Consider the following 21,949-nt stretch of genomic DNA (forward strand, 5'->3'; position numbering starts at 1 on the left):
TTCTATTTAGTAAGATTTTTTTAATAATACCTTGAAGCAAAAAGACTAGAGAAACAGAGAGAGCTCATCTAGCCTTGCATGTGGGGAAAAAGAGAGGGCTAGAAGTTGGAGCCATAAAGTTATATACACACACATAACAAATGCAAATATGAATGAAGGGAAAAAGGATTCTTGGGACAAGAAAAGAATTCTGGGAGACAGAGTCCAATTTTTTCCAATTATACATATGCTACTGATTTCAAAGCCAGGCAGACCAAAAACAGAGAAAGAAAACTACAGATTAATCTCCTTAATGAACAAAGATGCAAAAATCTTAAATAAAATACTAGCAAAAAGAGTACAGCAAGTTATCATGAGAATTATTAACTATGACCAGGTGGGATTTATACAAGGAATGAAAGAATGGTTTAATATTGGTAAAATCATCAACATAATTGACTGTATCAATAATCAAACCAACTGAAATCACATGATCATCTCAATAGATGTAGAAAAAGCCTTTGACAAAATGTAACACTCATTCCTATTGAAAACAGCAGAATGTATAGATATAGAAATGCCCTTCCTCAAAACAATAAAGTACATATATTTAAAACCATCAAGTATCATCTGCAATGCAGACAAGTTAGAAGCCTTCCCAATAAGATTAGGAGTTAGGCAAGGATGCCCATATTATCACTATTATTTAATATTATTCTAGAAATGCTAGCAGTAGCAATTAGAAAAGAAAAAGAAATTGAAATGATTAAAATAGGCAATGAGGAAACTAAACTATTACTATTTGCAACTGACATGATGGTATGCCTAAAGAACCCCCCAAAAGTAACTAAAATGCTAGTGGAAATAATTAACAACTTTAGCAAAGTTGCATAGTACATGGTAAACCCACATAAATCATCAGTATTTTGTCAGGGGTAAATTTAGGGGGTTTTGACTGAATATGTTTTACTATTGGCTGCCAGGGATACATTCAAATCCCAATAAAAATATTCAACTCAGTTTGAGAATTTTATGGTGGTTTAATTAATATAGAGGGAAGAAATTAAGAAGAGAGAAAAGGGTATAAGATTTCTCTGGCCTAGGTTAAGCCAAGTTCAGAGAACTCAGCCACAAAGCCTCCTCAGAAGATTAAAACTAACTCGGCTTCCAGCCACGAGGCCTCCTCCAAGATGAGGGGCCTCCTAGAAGGATAGTGTTTTAGGAAGGAAAGGAAAAAGGAATCAGTCTAAACACTCACCCAGGTCACTCAGGAAAGACGTCTCACCTAACCAATGCTTCAGAGCTTCTCCCAGTTACCTCACCAGCAAGCCACAACCCACCAAACCACCAGGATGCCCAGCATACTTCCAGGAGCCACTCTAGTCAGAGCGAGAGCCACGTCTATGCGAGAGAGCCAGAGCCACATCTCCATGAAAAGAGCCCTGAGAGAGGAAGAGATGTGAAATGTATAGACTCATTTTACATCATTTCCTGCTTCTCACATGTACCAGTGGTAGCTTAAGCTTGACTTAGGACAGCCCAGGGGGTCTGTCAGTTGTTTTTTATTTGTCACTTGCTAGCACATGTTGGTCATAGGCCATCCTCCTCTACACTTAATCCTTAAGTAGGGGTATAGACATTACTGTTTGTTAGGATTTTAAAAACTAATCAGGGCACAGAAAATCTAAAATTCACAGTTTCTATAAATCTCTAACAAAATTCAGCAGTAGGAGTTAGAAAGAGAAACTCCATTTAAAGTCACTCTAGGCAACATAAAATATTTAGGAATCTATCTGTCAAGATAAACTCAGGAATTATATGAACACAACTACAAAACAATTTTCACACAATACAAACTGGATCTAAATAACTGGAAAAACATTAATTACTTGTGGGTAAGATGAGCTAATATAACAAAATTGATAACCCTACATCAATTAATTTATTTATTCAGTGCATTACCTATCAAACTACCAAAACATTTTATAGAATTAGAAAAAAATATAACAAAATTCATTTGGAAGTACAAAAGATTAAGAATATCAAGGGAAATAGTGAATAAAAATTGTGAAGGATGAGGGCCTAGAAGTACCACATTTTAAACTAAATCTCTTATGATTAGAGAAATTCAAATCAAAACAGCACTGAGGTACCACCTCACACCTAGTTGATTGGCTAATATGGCAGGAAAGGAAAATAATAAATGTTGGAGGGGATGTGACAAAACTGGGATATTAATGCACTGCTGGTGTAGTTGTGAATTTATCCAATCATTCTGGAAGGCAATTTACCTTCCAGATTATGTCCAAAGGACTTTAAAATAATGCCTGCCCTTTGATCCAGCAATACCACTGTCAGGTTTGTACTCCAAAGAGATAATAAAGAAAAATACCTGTGCAAAAATGTTTATAGCAGCACTTTTTGTGGTGGCAAAAAATTGGGAAATGAGGGAGTGTCCATTGATTGGGGAACAGCTGAACAAATTGTAGTATCTGTTGGTGATGAGATACTATTGTGTTGAAAGGAATAATGAACTGTAGGAGTTCCATGTTAACTGGAAAGACCTCCAGGTGAACTGGAAAGACCTCAAGGAACTGATGCAGAGAGAAAGGAGCAGAACCAAGAGAACACTGTACACAGAGCTTGATACATTGTTGAACAATCTTGTAATAGTAATAAACTTTTCAACTAGCAACAATGCAATGATCCAGGATAACACCAAGGAACTTTTGAAAAAGAGTGCTATCCACATCCAGAGAAAAAACTGTGGGAGCAGAAATGTAGAAGGAAAACATATGACCAATCATGTAGTTCGATGGGAATATAATTGGGTTTTCAAAGTTAAAAGTTCACTGTACTATAAATGTAAATAATATGGAAATAAGTTTTAAACAATGATACATGTATAAAATCCAGTGGAATTGCTTTACATCTCCAGGATGAGGGGAGTGAAAAGGGGTGGGAAAAATCATTAATTATAAAAACATAAAAATATTCTAAATCGATAAACATTTTTAAAGAGTGACATAATTTATCAAATTTGCTATTTGGATGGTTTTAATAAATTCTCTATTCCTTGAAGAAAGTATTCCTCAGATGCTTATCATCTTCCCTTTGTGTGAAGCTCTAATGGGCTTCAGAGACCCCTTTATGCTTACAGGAAATATGTAAGTAAAGACTTTAATCCACTTCTTGAGTAAAATGATAAGCTGATAGATATATCCCTATAGTTTTGTCAGCAGGGAACTCCAAGTATGAAACTTTCCTCCTTCCATTCAGGCAAAAACTAACTTGGAAGATTGAAGTCCTCCAATGCTGATGCCTAATGGAAATAAGGACTATGTGACTTTTCCAGGGTTATACTCACTTTCAGAGACTGTCTTGGTGCCAGGTCTTCAAAACTCAATATCTTCCATTTTCTTGTTACTTGTATGATTGAAAATCTGTTACCCTAAAAAAGAACTACATATCCCAAGAACCCACTGATTTCCTGTCATTAAGTACTTCCTGTAGACAGAGGATAAAGGGCGTGGGCTTTAGAGGATCACTCTCTTAGATGTAGAATCAGCATTGATGGTGGTGAGTGGGGTTGGCTAAACAGACATAGGCTTGTGATCTTTATTTTGTATCTGCTTTATTCCTTGATTTCTAATGATCATTAATAAATCTCTTAAAATATAATATTATTATTGAGATTTAATTTTAATTTTTACATTGATGGAAACCACTAATCAGAGAAGAATCTCTCAAATTTTTTAAGATAGCCTAGATAAATTTTTTAAGCCACATTTCTCCTGCCAAGGCTTTTTACCCACCCCACCCACCCTCACAAACTCCAACTCTCTTTGGAGCTGCTGTATTTTTCTTTTCCTACTTTTTTCCCCCCAGTTGCTTGCTCTCCCAACTGGCCAGGCTATTTCTAGCAGGGGGACTCTTGGCAAAGAAGAAATAAACCACTTCTCTCCTCCAACTGCTTGAGTCCTTCATTCCTCATTCCTCTTTCATTCCTTCTCGCTGCTGACTCTAGCATTGCTGATACTGCTTCCTCCTGATCTTCTGAATCCATATCACTCACCTGGCCCCAGCCCTTAGCCCCCAGAAATCCTCCTCCTGATCTGCAGCTCTGATCCTAATTTGGCCTCCACCCCAAACTGACCTTGTTCATAATATTTTTAGTAATTTGTTTAAAATATATTTTCTATAACGCCAATGCATGCCCCAAAAGCTTGAGACTATAAAAATGATGTCACTGACTGTTTAAAAAAGAATTATGGGACTTGACTTAATGATTCTGTCTGATTCCAGGACAAGAGAAAACAAAAAGAACCATTGCACAGTGCTAAAGAAACACAAAGCTAAATTGCATAGTGCCTATCAAGCACAAGGTCAAAGAGATCAAACAATCTCAATGGGATTCATGAAAATTTTGAACCAAGACAAGAGGACTTGAACTTGTTTGGAGTTTGAGGTTGCGGCTATTTAACATGTGTTAAAGGTAAGTCTTCCTTGTCCCACATTCTACCAAGTATCTCAAATTTTGCTACCACTGGACTCCTATAATCTAGTCCCTTTTCTGTCTTTCATAGTGTGGCAAATTTTCTATAGTCCTGGCTACTGATTGGGTAAATGCATAATTGCTTAAATCATTTTAATTGGATCCTGATTCAAGGACCTGTTATGAATTTATTTTTCCTTTACTTAGAATTTTTACACATAAGATTTTGATAGTCTATATTTCATCCATAACTTATTTTTTATTTGGATTTTTAAATTTTTTTTTATTTCTCTTACCAATTGATTCATAAACCTCATAACTGTGAATCTTAAAAATTCTCAGACCCTACTTCATAAGATTTGGTTAAGACCATTCCCCATCTAAACAATGAAGGTACTTGATCAGGAATGTGGGAACTCTACTTCACCCATACTTAAGCATGCCTTAAGGGAAGATAAAGTTGTAAACTCCTTGCTGAACAATGAAAAATACTTAACCCATACTTATGGTAAGGCAAAAGCTCTTAAGTTGTGCCTATTTTTAGATCTAATACAAAAAGGTGCTAAGTACCTATAAAAGTCAAGCAACTTGTAAACTTGCAAGTGGCAAAGAGGTGAGAACTTACTCAGAGGTTTTAGTCTACTCAGGTGTGAATTACTCAAAAGTTTAGTCCACTCAGGTGTGAATTAAGAATGGTCTGTCCTTTGGAAAACGTCTACTGTGATTGGTAGATTTGAGAACTTAGGGGAGGTGACATAGGAGAAAATTCTCTTTAAAAGGAGGACTCTCTGAGAGAAGGAGGCTGAATAAGATTGAGCTGGCCAAAGCTGAAATGGTGTTTCTCTGAACACTAGAATCTTGATTGGACAAATCTTGTGGTGAGTTGATAAAAGTCTGACTGATCTCTCTCTTAGGGCTTGGGCCTAGGCTGGCCTGGGCTGGCCTGGGCTGGCCCGGGCTGGCCTAGCCCTTTTCTCATTGTTTCCTCTTACTCTCTCTCTTTCATTAATTCCTTAATTTGTATTAATTAAAATCTCTAAAAAACCCAGCTGACTTGGGTATATTTAATACATGGGAATGTTTCCCTGGTGACCACATTATTTTTAATATAAAAAAACATATCTTTGCGGTCACAGTTTATAAAATCCACTCTTTTAAATGCCATATAACTCAGCCATGCATCCCTAAGTGATCCCTGTGTTTTTCAACACCCTCTTTAGGGGGGAATGTATTATTATTATTTTAAATTGCAAATTTTAAATTCTTTTTGAGAGTAATTTAAGGTTAAGAAACATGCTTCCTCTCCAAATCCAGAAAATGAACTCTTCTTAGAAGGCACCATGAAGATGCCACAATCTACAACAGGAAGATCCAGAATGAATTTTGGGTGTGGTTGATTGAACTGAAGGTTGATTGAACATTTAATTTGAATGTATACTCTTATGCCAAAAGGGAACTGCCCCCTAACTGGCTTTCTGTCAATGTGCCTAGCAATTATTGGTTTTGTTCTCTTTTCCTCTTATCCTAAAATTATTGCAATTTCAAAGTTGTTATGTTTACAAGACCCACTGGAGAGACTAGTCTTCCACTGGTCTCAGGGGTAATGTGTGATTGAAAATCTGTTACCATAAAAAAAGAACTACATATCCCAAGAGCCCACTGATTTCCTGTCATTAAGTACTTCCTGTAGACAGAGGATAAAGGGCGTGGGTTTGGCGGCTTGGTCTCTTGGATGTAGAATCAGCATTGATGATGGTGAGTGGGGCTGACTAAAAATGGTTAACCAGACATGGGCATGTGATCTTTATTTTGTATCTGCTTTATTCCTTGATTTCTAATGATCATTAATAAATCTCTTAAAATATAATATTATTATTGAGAGTTAATTTTAATATTTACATATTTATATCATTGACAGTAAGGCATTAGGTTATACATTGTAATACACAATAATTTCTGAGGGTGTATATTAATTGATTCTAGATAGCCAATGGATTAAAGTTTGCCTATTCTCCTCCCTATACCTCTTGTTTCCTCCCTCTTCAATCTCCATTCCTACCCTTCTTCAGAAGACTTTCAGCTTCCCCTCCCCCTCCTTCTTTCTCCTTTAAGTCACTCAGGGTGAACTATGATGCTTTAGAGGAAATACTCTTTTCTCTTCTTTAAGTCAAGTAAGGGTTTATTGGGGAAGACAGGATAAGAATGAAGGATATGGTAAGAGGGATGGGGTTTTCCCTATTATCTACAGGGAGCCTTGGTTAGGAAGATATTGTGAGAAATGGCAATCCAGTCAGTCTTGTGAAACAAAATCAGTCAGAGAGATATGAGGACAACTGTCTGTCTTCTTTCTTCTTCTGCCAATCAGTCAGGTAACCTCCAACTTGATTAATTCAAGTCCAGAGACACAATTAGCTTCTTCACCATCATCAGCCACAAGCCAAAAGCCCATTTCAGTCATTGGCTTGGCTCCAACTGCTTTCCTGGTAACATTCCAAAATGGAATTCTTATTTGACTGATAGATGATGCCCTTTGCATGCATGCCTTATAAATTATTTCCTTAACATCCCTCCATTTTTTGTCTTAAAAAATTTGCAACCACAAATTTTAATGATACTCACCTTTTGGATATTTCTAGCTATCTATTCTAACCTTGTACTATATTAAAAATTCTGTCACCCTCCCAAAACAACAAATCCTAAACTTATCTTAACTATTCTTGACTATCTAGATCTATGCTAAGATTGGGTATAGGTAATATGGATTTACATGAACATGGTTTTGACATAATAACAAATAATGTAACAATTTTCAAACCATTCCAACAATTTCAATAACATTTTGAATATGTAACTGTCTTATCTCCTAATGTCTATAAATTCACTAAGTAAAATTTTCTAGTACTAACAATTACTAACCTAAAATCATAATGCAATCTAACTTCTATACTTAAGTAGTTCTATGTCTGTCTCAACTTCCCTAAGACTGTGAACAAATTCTCTAATCTGTCTCTATAGTTAATCATTAGAACATTAACAAATTATTCTAATATAGTTAGTAGTTTGTTAGTACATTAATATCTACATGTGTACATAAGTTGTACTTATTACAAATTTACATATGTACATCCATATTCATTGCTCTAGATTTCTATGCAAACTCATGCAGATAAGAAATATCTTTGTCTGTTTGAATTTTCCACAGAAATATATATCAGTGTGACTTTTGTTTTGCAGCTATGTTGTACATTGTATACTTACCTATTCCATGAGATAGCTTCCTTTTCTATGTAGGATGTGTATGCATAAGTGTGATGTTAACATGTATGACACATTATTACATGATCACATGTCCTCATGATCACAAGTCCAAACTTTCAAAGTCCTTCCTTCCATGGCCTTTTATGTTGATTGTATAAACTCTGTCCTTCATCTGGTCCACATACCTCTCTTGTCATCTACTCAGCATGCCAGTCTTTTCAGCTCTCAGTCTTGATTGTAGTATTGTGTTCTTCAATTCAGGAACAACCAGAACAATCAGGAACATGCAAGCATGTAAGGTTATTTTCATGTGCATGTTGTAGCAGTAAAATCGCCAAACTGTGGCAGGAAAAAATTAGTTTCTCTGCTAGAAGTATTATATTTTAGAGGTTTATTAAAGATTAAGAATTTAAGAAAATACAAGTAAGAAAGCACATGCCTAGGAGGGCCGAAAGGCCCATTCAATTTAACTTACATTATGAAAGACACGTCTGCTTGGAAGCGAAAATAGGAAGAGAGCCCAGTAGGCTGAGAGCTCCTTTAAATAATTATTTTATGATCTCGCACTCAGGGAGATTAGCGAGAATTCTGGGAGCTAGCAAGGACTTCTGGGGATTGAAGTCTGGGGTTCAAATCTCCATTTTTACATTCTCCATATGATTGTTTGGGAAGAAGAACTTCCCCAAAGGATCATGACAATATAATCAATTTAAAGATTATAATAATTTAAGGATAAGAGAAAAAAATAATTGCTGGATACATTGACAAAAAAGTATACATACAAATAAATGTTCAATAAACCACATCCAAAGTTCATTCTCAATCTTCTTGTGCAGCTTGTCTGGAGGTCTGGAGGCTTCTTCATGGTGTCTTCTCCGACAGAACCCTAAAATTTTTCTTAAAAGGAATTTATACTTTGCGATTTTAAATAATAATATTTTTACATTCCCCTGTCTTGAGGGTAATTAAAAAACACAGGGTCCCTTAGGGATGCATGGTTGAGGTATGAGGTATATGAATCAGTTGGTAAGAGAAATTAAAAAGACATCAGAAAAATCCAAATGATTTTTTTTTCTGGGTGAAAATATAGACTATCAAAGTCTTACGTGTAAAATTTCCATGTAAAGGAAAAATAAATCTATAACAGATCCTTGAATCAGGGCTCAATTAAAATGATCTAAGCAATGATGCATTTACCCAATCAGAAGCCAGGACTACAGAAAGTTTCCACTCTATGAAAGACAAAAAAGGGACCAGATTATAGGAGCCAGGTAGGAGATGTAAGATTGAAATATTCATTGTGCATGGAAATAAGCTGAGGTCTTCATGAATGCTTGTAAGAATTCATCAATAATTCTTCATGTGTTAGTAAGCATTTCATGTGTTCATCTTCATGCATGGAAGTAAGCTTTGCATATGTACATCTTCATGGGTGGGTGTAAGCTTTATAGTATTGTGCATAAGTTCTTAGAATTTTTAAGAATATGATTTGAAGTTTGCTAATCTTTTTTGATGTTTGACTTATTTCACAAGGAGGTTCATTGTATGTTTACTTTAATTGTGTCTTGGAGATAGAATTCGTATTTAATGTATTTTGTTTGAACATGCAATTATGAATTCATTTGAAATAACATTGTTTCTTTCTGTTCTGTTACTATGGCTGGAAGAGAGTTTGTATAGAATATGTAGATTTTCTCTCTGGCTGCTAATCTTTTAAATGCATATTTCTTTTACTTTGCTTTACTGGCTGTGTTTTGTTCTGGAACTGTTATTTGTTTCAGGGGTGTTTTCCTTTTTTTCCATAGGTTTTCATTCACAATGACTGTTATTTATTTCTTCTTGGGCTACTTGTGTTGCTGCTCATGACTAGGGCTTTTTTTTTCTTATCAGATGTCATTTGTATTTATCTTCATTGATGACATGACCACATTGTTGTGTCTAGTGAGGTATCTGAAACCATGAGGTGATATATTCATGGTATGCCCTCCCTCTCTTCCTTCCCCTGGTAGAGATTGCTTTAGGATGAAGGTTGAAAGGATATAGATAACCTGTTTCAATTCTCAACTATAACTTGATGTTAAAGTCTTTGAAAACAATTCATCCAATGTGAATTTATGCTTCCATAGCAATCATGTCTTTCATAGTTATGAAAATACTAAAGAAAACACAAATATAGGAGTGTCATTGTTGTTGAATTACTTTTGCTGAAATATTTTCTTTTCTACTGGACTAATCTTCATTTTCATATAAGGTTTTGTATTGTATGTTACCCTATGCAATTCCAACTAATCTTGGTTTCATTTTTACAGCATGAATAGTATTTGTCATGTTTTTGAAGTTAGAGAATAGAAGTAAAATTATGTATTTATCTTTCCTCCTCTAGTTCTTAATATGTTTCTTGATATCCTCCTTCCCATTCAAAATCTGTATGTGTACAAGCCATGTAATTCAACTTCATTATCAACCCCTAATCTTGCATAAAGTTCTTCTAATGGTATGCAAATTGTTCTGTGCCCAAAGAATATCTCATCATCCTAATCTTGGTGAGATTTTGATTGTACTGGTTTCAAATATTCAATTTTCTCACTGGTGTCCCACACATCCCCCTCGTCATCTACCTCTTCATAAAGCTTATAAAATTAATAAGGCATTTGTTCTAAATCATCTTGATCCATTAATATTACATTCTCTGGTATTCCTTCCAATTCAGTATCTGATTCTGACTCACTGAATCCAATCATTATGTTCTTTGGATCTTGCTCAATGCCATGTAAACTTTTGTCAGATGTTGCTAACTCTGGCTTAGTGTGTTGATCTAAGCCTATATCACCAATTTTTTTTTTTAATTTCCCAAATCAGTTTCTGGTTGCTTCTCACTACTAAACTTTAGATTTTCATTTTGAATTGGTAAACTTATGGTATGGGGTTAGATTCTTCTTGCAGATATTCTATGCTATTAGTAATATTCATAGATATTACTCTAGCACCAGTCTGAGGTTTATGTTCATCTTCACTCTCTTTTGACTATGTAGAGATAGAAATCTTGCCCTCTATGCTGTTATTTTCTGGGAATAAGTTCAGTACATCTGCTTGTTCCCCTGCATCAGTAAGATGTGTGCCTTCATTCTTTCCCACAGTATTACATACATATGTTTCTGGCTGTGTAGCTAAGGTGTGTATTGCCACTGAGTCACTGTTCATTCCTTTGCTACCCTCTGACAGTTGTATATTAGGATCAGTTAATTCTTTTTGATTTAATTCATTTCCTAAGAAGTCTTCATGTGAGGTTGAATTACAATATCCTTTACTACATTGGAACATGAATTTAAATCATAGCTGTTGCTTATGTCACATAAGTTTATTTGGCCAGATTCTCCTCTGCCACTTAGAATCTTGGCTTCAAGTGTGCCATTTGAATCCTTGGTTGTTCTTTTAGTTACTAAGACTTCCATTCCATTATCTTTTTCAAATTCAACTGTCATGTCACCTCCATTACCTTGAATAGGATTATTATTTTCAAATGCTGACATTATATTTTTACTGACTCATTTTCATGGTAAAATCTTTGTGTGCATGTATGTGTCTAGGGAGAGAAAGGGGGGGGGGGAAGAGGGAGAGAGAGAGAGAGAGAGAGAGAGAGAGAGAGAGAGAGAGAGAGAGAGAGAGAGAGAGAGAGAGAGAGAGAGAGGGGAGAGAGAGTGTTCTTTAAGGTTTACAAAGTTCTTAGAAGATACTAACTACCTTGATCCTCTCAACAATTCTTACAAGTAAGAATTATAATTTCTATTTTGCAGATGAATATACTAAGACTGAGAGAAGTTAAATGACTTGTTCAGGGTTACAAAGCAAGAAACTTGCAAGTTTCTTAGACAAGATTTAGTTCCCTATCTTCCTGATTTGATGTCCAGTGCTTTATCCACTATGCCATCTAGCTGCCTCAATGAGAATGCTACAGAAAGACAGATAAAGGCCTTTCAGCAATGTTTACTACCCTGTCTTTGTTATCTAATTTCTGATTTTAACTCTACATTCAATTTATATTCCAAGTGGCCAGTCAACAAAAAATTATTAAGTGTACTATTTACCAGTAGTTGTCCTAAGCCTTGGGTAAACAAAGAAAGGAAAAACAAAATAAAACAACTCCTGAAGGAGCTCACATTGTAATGGGAGAGACACAGGCAGACAATGATATACACTACATATAGCTTAATTCACAGGTAATCTCAGAGAGAAGACACTATAGCAATATATGGGGGGGGTCTTTCAGAAGGTGAGACTAAAATGAATGAATAGGATCATTCATTTAGCACTTAATATATTCAAAGTACTGGGAAAACAAGTGGAGAAGTGTCATAGGTTGATAACTTTGAGTCTATCTTAGATAAAGATCTGAGAGCCCTCCTCAGAGGTCGAATTCCTATGGTCTGTCTGAGAACAGGTCCGAGTGCCCTCACCTCTGCCTTCTTTTAATTTCCCATAACAAGATTGCTGACTGTTCCATGAACTCTGGATGATTCCTGGAACTATTATCTTGTCCTAACCATTACCCTGCCACCTGCACTATCTACATTCTTGTTACACTTTCCCATGGACCTTTCTCACAGGTGATTGTTTGTTATTCCTGTGGTTTTTACCTTTAAAAGATCTATTAGTTTCCAATAAACTCTAATCCACTGCCATCAATGTTGGGTCCCTTCTGACCCCACACTGTGACTGTGACTATGATTCTTATCTTTTCCCTCGCCCTTATTTTCAGGTGAGGTCCTTCTTACTTCTACCTTTGTATTTCCTCTCATTATTTTCCCCATTCCTTACCTGCAGAACTCTGGTTTCAGTCCTGACTCCTTCCCCCCCCTTGGGCTTTATCAGAGAAGTCAGAGTCCCTCTTCTCAATGAAGTCACATTCTAATGTGAGAGATGACATATTTTGGAAGATTTCAGATGCAAGTCAGATAGCAAAGTCCCATGGTCTTTAGAGGACAGTGGCAAAGCAGATACAGAAGCCTCTCCTTCAATGTCATTTCCTCTAATAAAATGCTATCCATTTCTGATTTTAAACAATAATGCAAAGACTTTGGTGGCAAGAACTTTCTTTCCTGAGTCTTCAAGATCTATAGCTTTAGAATTTAAAGGAACAGTCATCAGACTGTATTTCCACAGCTGTTGCCTCCCAGGATGACAACTAAAGGTATTGAGGTGTAAATGTTGCCATTCCCACTGTTGCTGAGTTTATTTCCTAAACTATCTTCATCAGGATTCAAGGGAGATAATCATCTAGGTCCTGGATTGACTTGGTTGACATCTGTTGCCTCCTGTGTCTCCCTAACCTGTCTTGTTGCTTCAGCTAGTTTGACTTTCCTACCTGGTGTGTAGTAATTGGTTTGCAGATGATGGGAGCAGTTGGCTTCTTCACAGAAGTTATTTCCACTGAAGTTGCCTGTACTCTTTGGGTTAGAGGCAAGAATAGTGGTCTCCCAAGTGCTATTACTTCTTGAGCTCCAGTTCCCGTGTCACTGTTGTTAGCAATTGGTCAACAATTGTCACTGAGAATTATGAGAAAGGTGGACTGCCCCCTCCACAATGAAGTCTCTCAGTGATGGCAATAGGGGCTGGGTTTAAAGCACTTCTGATAGTTTGGAGTAAGAGAGGGCACTGTTATTCCCAAGCTTGAATTTGATTAGTATCTTAAAGGAACCCAGAAAAGTAAAGATAGGTGAAAAGGAAAATTAAGGGGGACAATAGAAAAATTGGAATAATTTTTACTGCCTGGAAATTTCTAGCCTTGTATTTTTCAGATTCTATGCTTTAGCTCAAACTACTCCCTGTGCCTAGAATATGATCTCTTCTCCTATTTAACCAGCTAAAATTGCAAGGACTCTTCAAAACTAAATGACAATTTATAAAAAAACAAAAACAAAAACAAAAACAAAAACAAAAAACCCTTCTTGGATTGACCCGCATGTAATGACTTTTTCTTCTCCCAACAGTCTCCTGTTAGGTATTTCTGTAAGTCATTCAATCAATAAATATTCATTAAGAATTTACTTTGTCAGGCCTATGGTAATCCCTGGAGACACAAAAAGAGACAAAAGAAAGTTCCTGTCACTAAGAAATTTACAATTTCATGGGGAGACATGCAAATGATTATATACAAAGTATCTATTAATATGCAATGGGAATTAATTTGATCAAATATGCGGAAAACATAAAAAAAACTTGCATTAGCTTTCAGTCTATGTAGCCATCCCTTGAGCATTCCAATCTCTGCACTAGAGTTTGAATGCTGGACAGTGTCCAGTACTTTTTCTTACCAGATAATCTTCAGAATCTTCCTAAAATAATTCAAATGGAAGTGCTTTAGTTTCTTAGTACAGTAATGATAGAATGTCTAGGTTTTACAAGCATACAACAATGAAGTCAGCATAATGACTCAGTAGACATTAATTTTTGTATGCAGACTAATATCCTCTTTTCCCCCACACCTTCAGAAAATATTAAGTAGGACATCAATAGAGGGGAAAAAAAATATTCTCAGTCAGGATATGACCTTGGTGATTTTTGGTTGCCAGAAGGCAAAAGGTGGAAAAATTGGAGTAATCAAGAAGGTATGCCTAATGATATATTGAAGAACAAATTACGCAAACAATAAATAATTTAATTAAAGATAATTACACAGCAGCTCTCTGGCTCAGTAGATTGAGAGCTAGGCCTGGAGATAGGAAGTCCTGGATTCAAATCTAGCTGTAGACATTTCCTTAAATGTGTAACCCTGGTAAATCAATCATTCTCTACCACGTATCACTCTTTTGCCTAGGAACCAATAAATAATATTGATTCTAAAGTGGAACATAAGTATTCAGTTTAAAAAGAGAGAGAGAGAAAATTACAATATTAAGACAACAAAACTAAGTGTGTGATATGCAACTAAAGCAGTAATCAGAAAATTTATATATCTACATGCTTATGAAATACAGAAAGAAGAGATTAATAAATCAGGGTTATAATTAAAATAGAAAAAGAACAAATTGAAACCCAAAACCAAAAATTAAATACCATTGAGAATCCTGAAAATCAAAGGAGAGATAAATAAATTAGAAAGTAAAAAAAAAAATGAGCTAATAAAGCTAGGAGATATTTTAGAAAAAAATAATAAAACAGATAAACCACTGGTTAGTGGTGGAATTTATATCAGGAATCTAGCATTTGTTCAATATTAGGGAAACTACTAGCAAAATTCATCATATCCATAACAAAAACAACAACATAGTTTTAACGAAATTCAGCATTCATCTATATTAAAAACATTAAGTAGCATAAGAATAAATGGAATCTTTCTTAAAATGTTAAGTAGTGTATATCTAAAACTACCAGCAACATTGTCTATAAATGGGATAAGCTAAAAGTCTTGGCAGTGAGAACAGGATGAAGCAAGGATGCTCTCCATCACCAATGTTAATCAATATTGTCCTAGAGGTGCTAGTTATAACAATAAAAGAAGAAAATGAAATTAAAGGAATAAAAATTAAAATAAAAATAGGCAATGAGATAATTGTCACTCTATAGATGATATGATAGTATACTTAGAGAATCTTGGGGGATCCAATAAAAATAGTTGAAACAATGAAAAAGTTTACAAAGTTGTAGGATAGAAAATTAACCTATACAAATCAGCAACATTTCTATGATATTATGAGCAATGTCTAGCAGGAAGGGATAGAGAAATGTCATTTAAAGTTAACTCTAGATAATATAAAATATTTAAGATCTACCTCCCAAAAGAAACATAGGTACTATATAAATATAATTACAAAACTATTTTATACAAATAGAGACCTCACAAACTGGACAAATATTAGCTGTCCATGAGTAGGTTGAGCCAATATACTAAATGACAATTCTACCTAAATTAATTTACTTATTAAGTGTAGGGAAAGAAAAAGGCAAACTATTCCCTTATCTTTGCCAAGAAAACTCCAATGATATTAAAAAATAAAAAACAGTCAGACAAGAATTAAAAAAAAAAACTGAACAATCAGAACTTTCAGTGCTGTAGCAAGGGAAGTTACTAAGTGCAAAGAAGCTGCAAAGAATTGATTGACAGCCCTCAAGCCTTAGAATTCTCCAAGAGCTGGCTAGATCACAGTTCTAAGCTGTTGGTGGTACAGATTTCTAACTGTCTGTCTGGAGCAGAAGGTCAACCCTGAAGAGTGTGGATCTGGACTCTACCTGGACAGCCTCATCTTATAAGCTGACCTCCTTAGAATAAGATCAAAGGGATTGAGAAGAAGACTCCCATACATTCTGGTGGACAGAGTGATTTTGGAGGAGCCTTTCTCTCTCTTTCCTGGAGCATCTGAGGACTCAACAGCTGGATTCCTCCTACCTGACCCACCAAGGACTATGTGTGTGAGATTCTGGGTTCCCTGTTGGACATATCCTTGGAAAAATTTAGTAAGTTAGTTAGTTACACAGGTTATGCTTAGGAAATTAACAGTAGTGGGTTAAATATCTTGGGGCAAATAGTCAAATGCAAACCTTTTCTCTTTTCCTTCCCCATCATCCCTTTCTTTATTAATAAACTCATTTATTTAAGCGTGGTTTTTTCTCCTTTGTATAAACCTTTCCCCCTTCCGAAATTCCTTATAACAGTGCCATATTGATCAAACTACTAAAATGGTTTAACGAAGCCAGAAAAATAGCAATATTAATCTAAAAGAACAAAAAGATCAGGAATAAAAAGGGAATTCATTTTTTTTAATGTCAAGGAAGATGCCAAGAAAAAAAAATGTCAAGGACTAGTAATATTAGATCTCAAGTTATACTACAAAACAATAATAATTAAAAACAATGTGTTACTGGCTTAGAAGTAGAATGGTGGATTAGTGGAATATATTAGCTATGAAACAGAGCAATAAATAATCATAGTGATATAGCATTTGACAATTACAAATTGCAGCCAAGATTATAAAGAGAGAACAAAACTGGAGTAGTAAGGGGGAATCTATAGCAAGTTTCTCTGACAAAGGCCTCATTTCTCCAATATGAAGAAAACTGAGTCAAAATTATAAGAATATAAGTCATTCCTCAATTGATAAATAGATAACTTATAGGAATATGTTGTTTTCAGAAAAAAATCAAAGCTATATAAATCATATGGGAAAATACTCTTGATTATTAATTAGAGAAATACAAATTAAAATAAATCTTAGATGGCACCTCACACCTATCAAATTGATTATTACCGAAAAGGAAAATGATAAATGTTGCTGAGGATGTGGAAAATTTAGAACACTGATGCATTATTGGTGGAATTGTAATCCTATCCCATCATTCCAAAGAGCAATTTGAAACTATTTATGCCCAAATAACTATCCAGCTAGGCATACCCTTTGATATAGCAATACTACTATTAGGTTTGTATCTCAAAGAGATAAAAGAAAAATATGTACACAAATATTTAAAGTGGCTATTGTTAGAGTAAAAGAAAACTGGAAAATGAAGGCATGTCCATCAACTGGAGAAAGGTTGAACAAGTTATGGTATATTATTTTGATGAAATATTATTGTGGTATAAGAAATGAAGAGCAAAATGTTTCAGAAAAACCTGAAGACTCATGTGAATTGATGAAAAGTAAAATGAGCATAACCAGAAAAACATTTTACATGGTAACAGAAATATTGTACAATGATTGATTATGAATGATTTAGCAGTTCTCAGTAATACCAAAATCAAAGCTCCTTCCATTAGACATATGATGGAAAATGCTTTCTATCTACCTTTAGAGGAAAAAAAAATGATGACATCTGAGTGAAGACTGGGGCATTTTTAGATTTTTTTTTTACTTTTTTCCAACATATCTAAAATTAAAATGTTTTGCATGATTTCATATGTATAATTGATATTACATTTTTTGTCTTCTCATTGACTAAAGGAAATGCAGTAAGGAGAGAGAAAATTTCAAACTCAAAAATGTTAATTAATATTAAAATTAAATAAATTATAGTTTTTTTGTTTTAAAGAAATATTACATTACATAAAGAAGAATTACAAAATAAAAAATCATGAATGGACTTTAAAATTCATTCCAAAGGAATGACTGACAGAATAGCTCAATTTTTTTTTCTTCCTTTTGGCAGCCATCTTCTTCCACAGTGAGTTTTAAAGAGATGTTTTCCTCTTCATTTTTATCGTAATTTAGAAGGTATTTCTGTGTCTAAAATGAAGTGATATATATTCCCCTCTTAGGGAAAACAATGTATTAATGGAAATTATCTTACATATTACTACCAGAATCCTTCTTAAACAAAAAAGGCCACCTTCCAGAAAATTTAGAAATCTTTCAGTTCAATAACAGTCATTCCATTTTTATTTTATGTTCTTTCTCATTTTACTCTATCACGCTACATGGCACACATTTATTTATTGGATTTATTTATAATTAATGCCATTCAACAAAGTTGGGAAGACAACTGACATTTAAAATGATAAAAACAAAACTAACAAATTTTACAAGTCAGTTGGAAGAAAGAAGGCAATTCAAAAGGAGAAAGACTGTTAATCAGAGCATGATGGGGAAAAATAAACTTTTAAATGAAACTTGAATAGTATTAGATTGTACAGAATGAGAAGAGCATTTGGCTGGATACAAAATAAACTTCTAGTATTATATACATAATTAATTATTATAGTGGTATAGACATCCATTTGATTGTTTCTACAGTGGCCTAACAAAGAAGTTCACATGCTACAATGTTGAGAGAATTTAGAAACTACTTATAAATGGAAAATTCCAGTTAATGTTGTTGAGCATGTTAACCCTAACAAAAAAACATAATACAAGAAAGTGAGGGAATACTATTATTAATAATAACTAATAATTATATAGGGCTTAAAATTTCAAAACTTTTCATATGTGATATTATTTGAACTTCACAATCTTGTAATGTATGTTATTCTCATTTTTTAAAAAAAGGTGTCTAAAATTGAGAAAGTTTAAGTGTCTCCAGGATGAAACAACTTCTTAGAGTGATAGTCTTTTGGTTGAACCATTCCCAAGGACAATCTGGAATGCCTAAAGAGTTATCGAACTTGACATATATATATATATATATATATATATATATATATATATATGCATGTATATATGTATATATTTTTTAAATTTATCAGTACCACTACTAGGTCTGTATTCTAATGATATCAAAGAAAAAAGAAAAGGAATTCTATGTACAAAATTGTTTATAGTGGCTCTTTTTGAAGTGACAAGTTAGAAAACAAAAGATTGCCTATCATTTTGGGGAATGTCCAAACAAACTGTGGCACACAATTATGAAGAAATATTATTGTTCTATAAGAAATAATTAAGAGGATGGGCTCAGAAAAATCTGAGAAGAATTATGAACAAAGGGAGCAGAACCAGGGAAAAATTGTAAACAACAGCAATTACAATTAAGAATGATTTACTGTGAAAGACTTACCTATGCTGATCAATTCAACAATCCATGGCAATTCCAAAGGACATAAAAAATGCCATCAATTTCTGAAGAAAGACATGATGATCTTTGAGAGCAGATTGAAGAACATTTTTTCACTTCACTTTTCTTATATTTTATTGCAACATGGCTAATAGGAGAATAGTTTTTGCATGACTTCATGTGTATAATAGATATAATAGGTTTATTGCTTATTTTCTCATTTGAAGGAAGGACTGGATAAAGGAACTTAATTTGGAACTCAAAATTTAAGAATGAATGTTAAATATAAAATAAAAACATATAGAAATGAAATTTCTTTTTTAAAAAAGAATTTAGTCAGTATGTGAGACAAGATTGAATTCTTTCCCTCCTGACTCACCTTTTAACACTCCAACGCTGTACCAATTTATTTGTAAAGAAGGGAAAAAAGGAAAAATCAGAAAAGTTGTCAATGAAAGTGAGATCAGTAATATTCTAGAGTCACCGAAGGTGAAATAAAAACCTTTTTCTTTGATTTTTATTTATCCTTAATATTTTCCCTTCTGCTTTCCCTTTTCTCTGTCTTGCTGTGTGTATGATGCCTATTCAAGTTTCATAAGCATTACTATTTTGTAACAGTGAGACAAGAGATACTTGGGATCAAGAACACTACTAGAATTGACCTTGCTAACAGATATCTTCTCTTCTAATGCTATTTGTCAGTTTTCTGAATGGAAGATTCAAAAGTGTAAAATGCTTGGATTTTATGCCAGACAGTGTAGTGAAAGGAAATACTGAAATCAAGATGGGAATGAGGAGAGAACAGACAAAGTTTATGGTAATTTTGAAAGCCATATGGAAAGTCAAAGAAATATTATATCTGGGAGACCACAGGACTCGGGAAGAAACCAAGGTTGTTTGCTCCATGAGGAGAAATAATAATGAAATTCTTTTGTATGACAACATTCAAATAGGATAGAGAACACTTGAAATTTTTTTTCAGTTGAAATGATCATTACAAGCCAAAGTAGGTCCATTTTTCCTTATATATGTGCTTTCTTGTCATATATACCCAAATTGTTTTCACTTAGCTGCATATTGTTTCCTCATTTCACCATTTGACCTCTGAAAACTTCCAACTTACCTTTCATACCTATACAGTTTCTCCCTTTCCTGTATTAGACTGGACAATTAACTGGATTTTGTCCAATGAAACCCAAAATGCACAGTTTTGCTACTGTTAACTGAATTTTATTTTAGAAAATAAGGCTGCAGAACATAAAGATATGACATTTCCAAGCAATTAAATTCCAAATTGTTTACTCCAAGAAGAATATTTCCTTGTACAAGGAGGAATGTGGTGCAGACTTAAGTAAGATAATGTCAAGTTAATAGAACATTGTCCCAAGACCATGTTTTGCTCTCCTGCTGCAACATAAAAACAGGGGCTAAGCCAAAGCGATGATTTTCTAAGTAGGAGTCATTTATTTTGTGACAATATCTTATTACAATTAATTTATTTCTAGTATACAAATGACAGATGCAATTGTAATTGCAACCCCTGTGGATTAGCAAACATTGTTCTCTCCTGGTTGCTTTTTGAGCTTTAAAGATCTGAGATTCTGTGGTTCCAACTGAGTACAAGCTACAATTGAAAAGCTTTTTGTTTTCTTTGGTACTTTATTTCTCCCTTTTCTCCCACTTCTCTCTTTCATATTGAACTCTCAGAAGGTAGTAAATTCCCTACCTATAATTGAGGAACTAGATATTAAAACTCAATTCTGTCTGTCTTTTCTTGATATTTCTTTTCTCTTTGTTTCTCCTTTCTTTTATGTCTCTGATGCTGTTTCTCTGTCTCTCTCTTCTCTGTATCTCTCATTTCCCTATCTCCTTTTCTCTGTCTCTCTCTCTCCTCCCTGTTGTTTTCTTTTTCTGAATATTTATGGCACACTACATTTCTACCTATAATTGTTGTAAGAGTAAGTTATGAAAAGTTTGTGCCATTCAGAATTGGATCAAAATTGATTACTGGTTATCCTAAGGTCAAACAAACAGTTTTTGCACAAAACCAGTTTATAGATAAATTATCAGCTTTTCTCCCCATAGAAGTAGAAAAAGAAGCATTTATTGGAATTTAGCTCTGTTCCCTAAAACACTAAAATATTATCTAGAACTCACACATTAATCTATGCAAAATTGCAAGTCATAGGATGAACTTCAGGTCAATTTCTTCATATACTTTTCCAACAGTTTGAAAAATGCAAAATTCATCATTGAGCCAGCTTCCATTCTAGGTTAAGGACCTTGAGACAAGTAATTTATGTGATTGTGAATTTTGCATCTAAGAAGGGGGCTTTCTTCTCAGATGAAAGGATACTCAATTCATTTCTCTTTTGGGAACAATCCTCTATTACCTTCAGTCAGATTTCTCAGAATAAAAGAAGCACATGTCTTTTTCCTCCTCATACCTGATAACATTTGTGAAACTGTATGCCATCTGATAGATTGTGGAGACCACATTTGTTATTGCTTGGTTAATTTATTGACTATGCCCACACCAAACTTTAAGCATAAAACATACATGCACCATGATAAATGTTTACAACATCTGTGAGCATGAATTATTGAATGAGTAAGCATTGGGAAAGCAAGAGTAAGTAGTGATGTCTTTAAATTATCCTTTCAATATAATGCCTCAGAACAGACATTCTCTGTACCCCAGGGAAATATTACAAGGTAGTTTGGAAAATGTCTAAATTGTAA

Source organism: Monodelphis domestica, chromosome 1 (genome assembly GCF_027887165.1).
Source record: "Monodelphis domestica isolate mMonDom1 chromosome 1, mMonDom1.pri, whole genome shotgun sequence".
NCBI lineage: Eukaryota > Metazoa > Chordata > Mammalia > Didelphimorphia > Didelphidae > Monodelphis > Monodelphis domestica.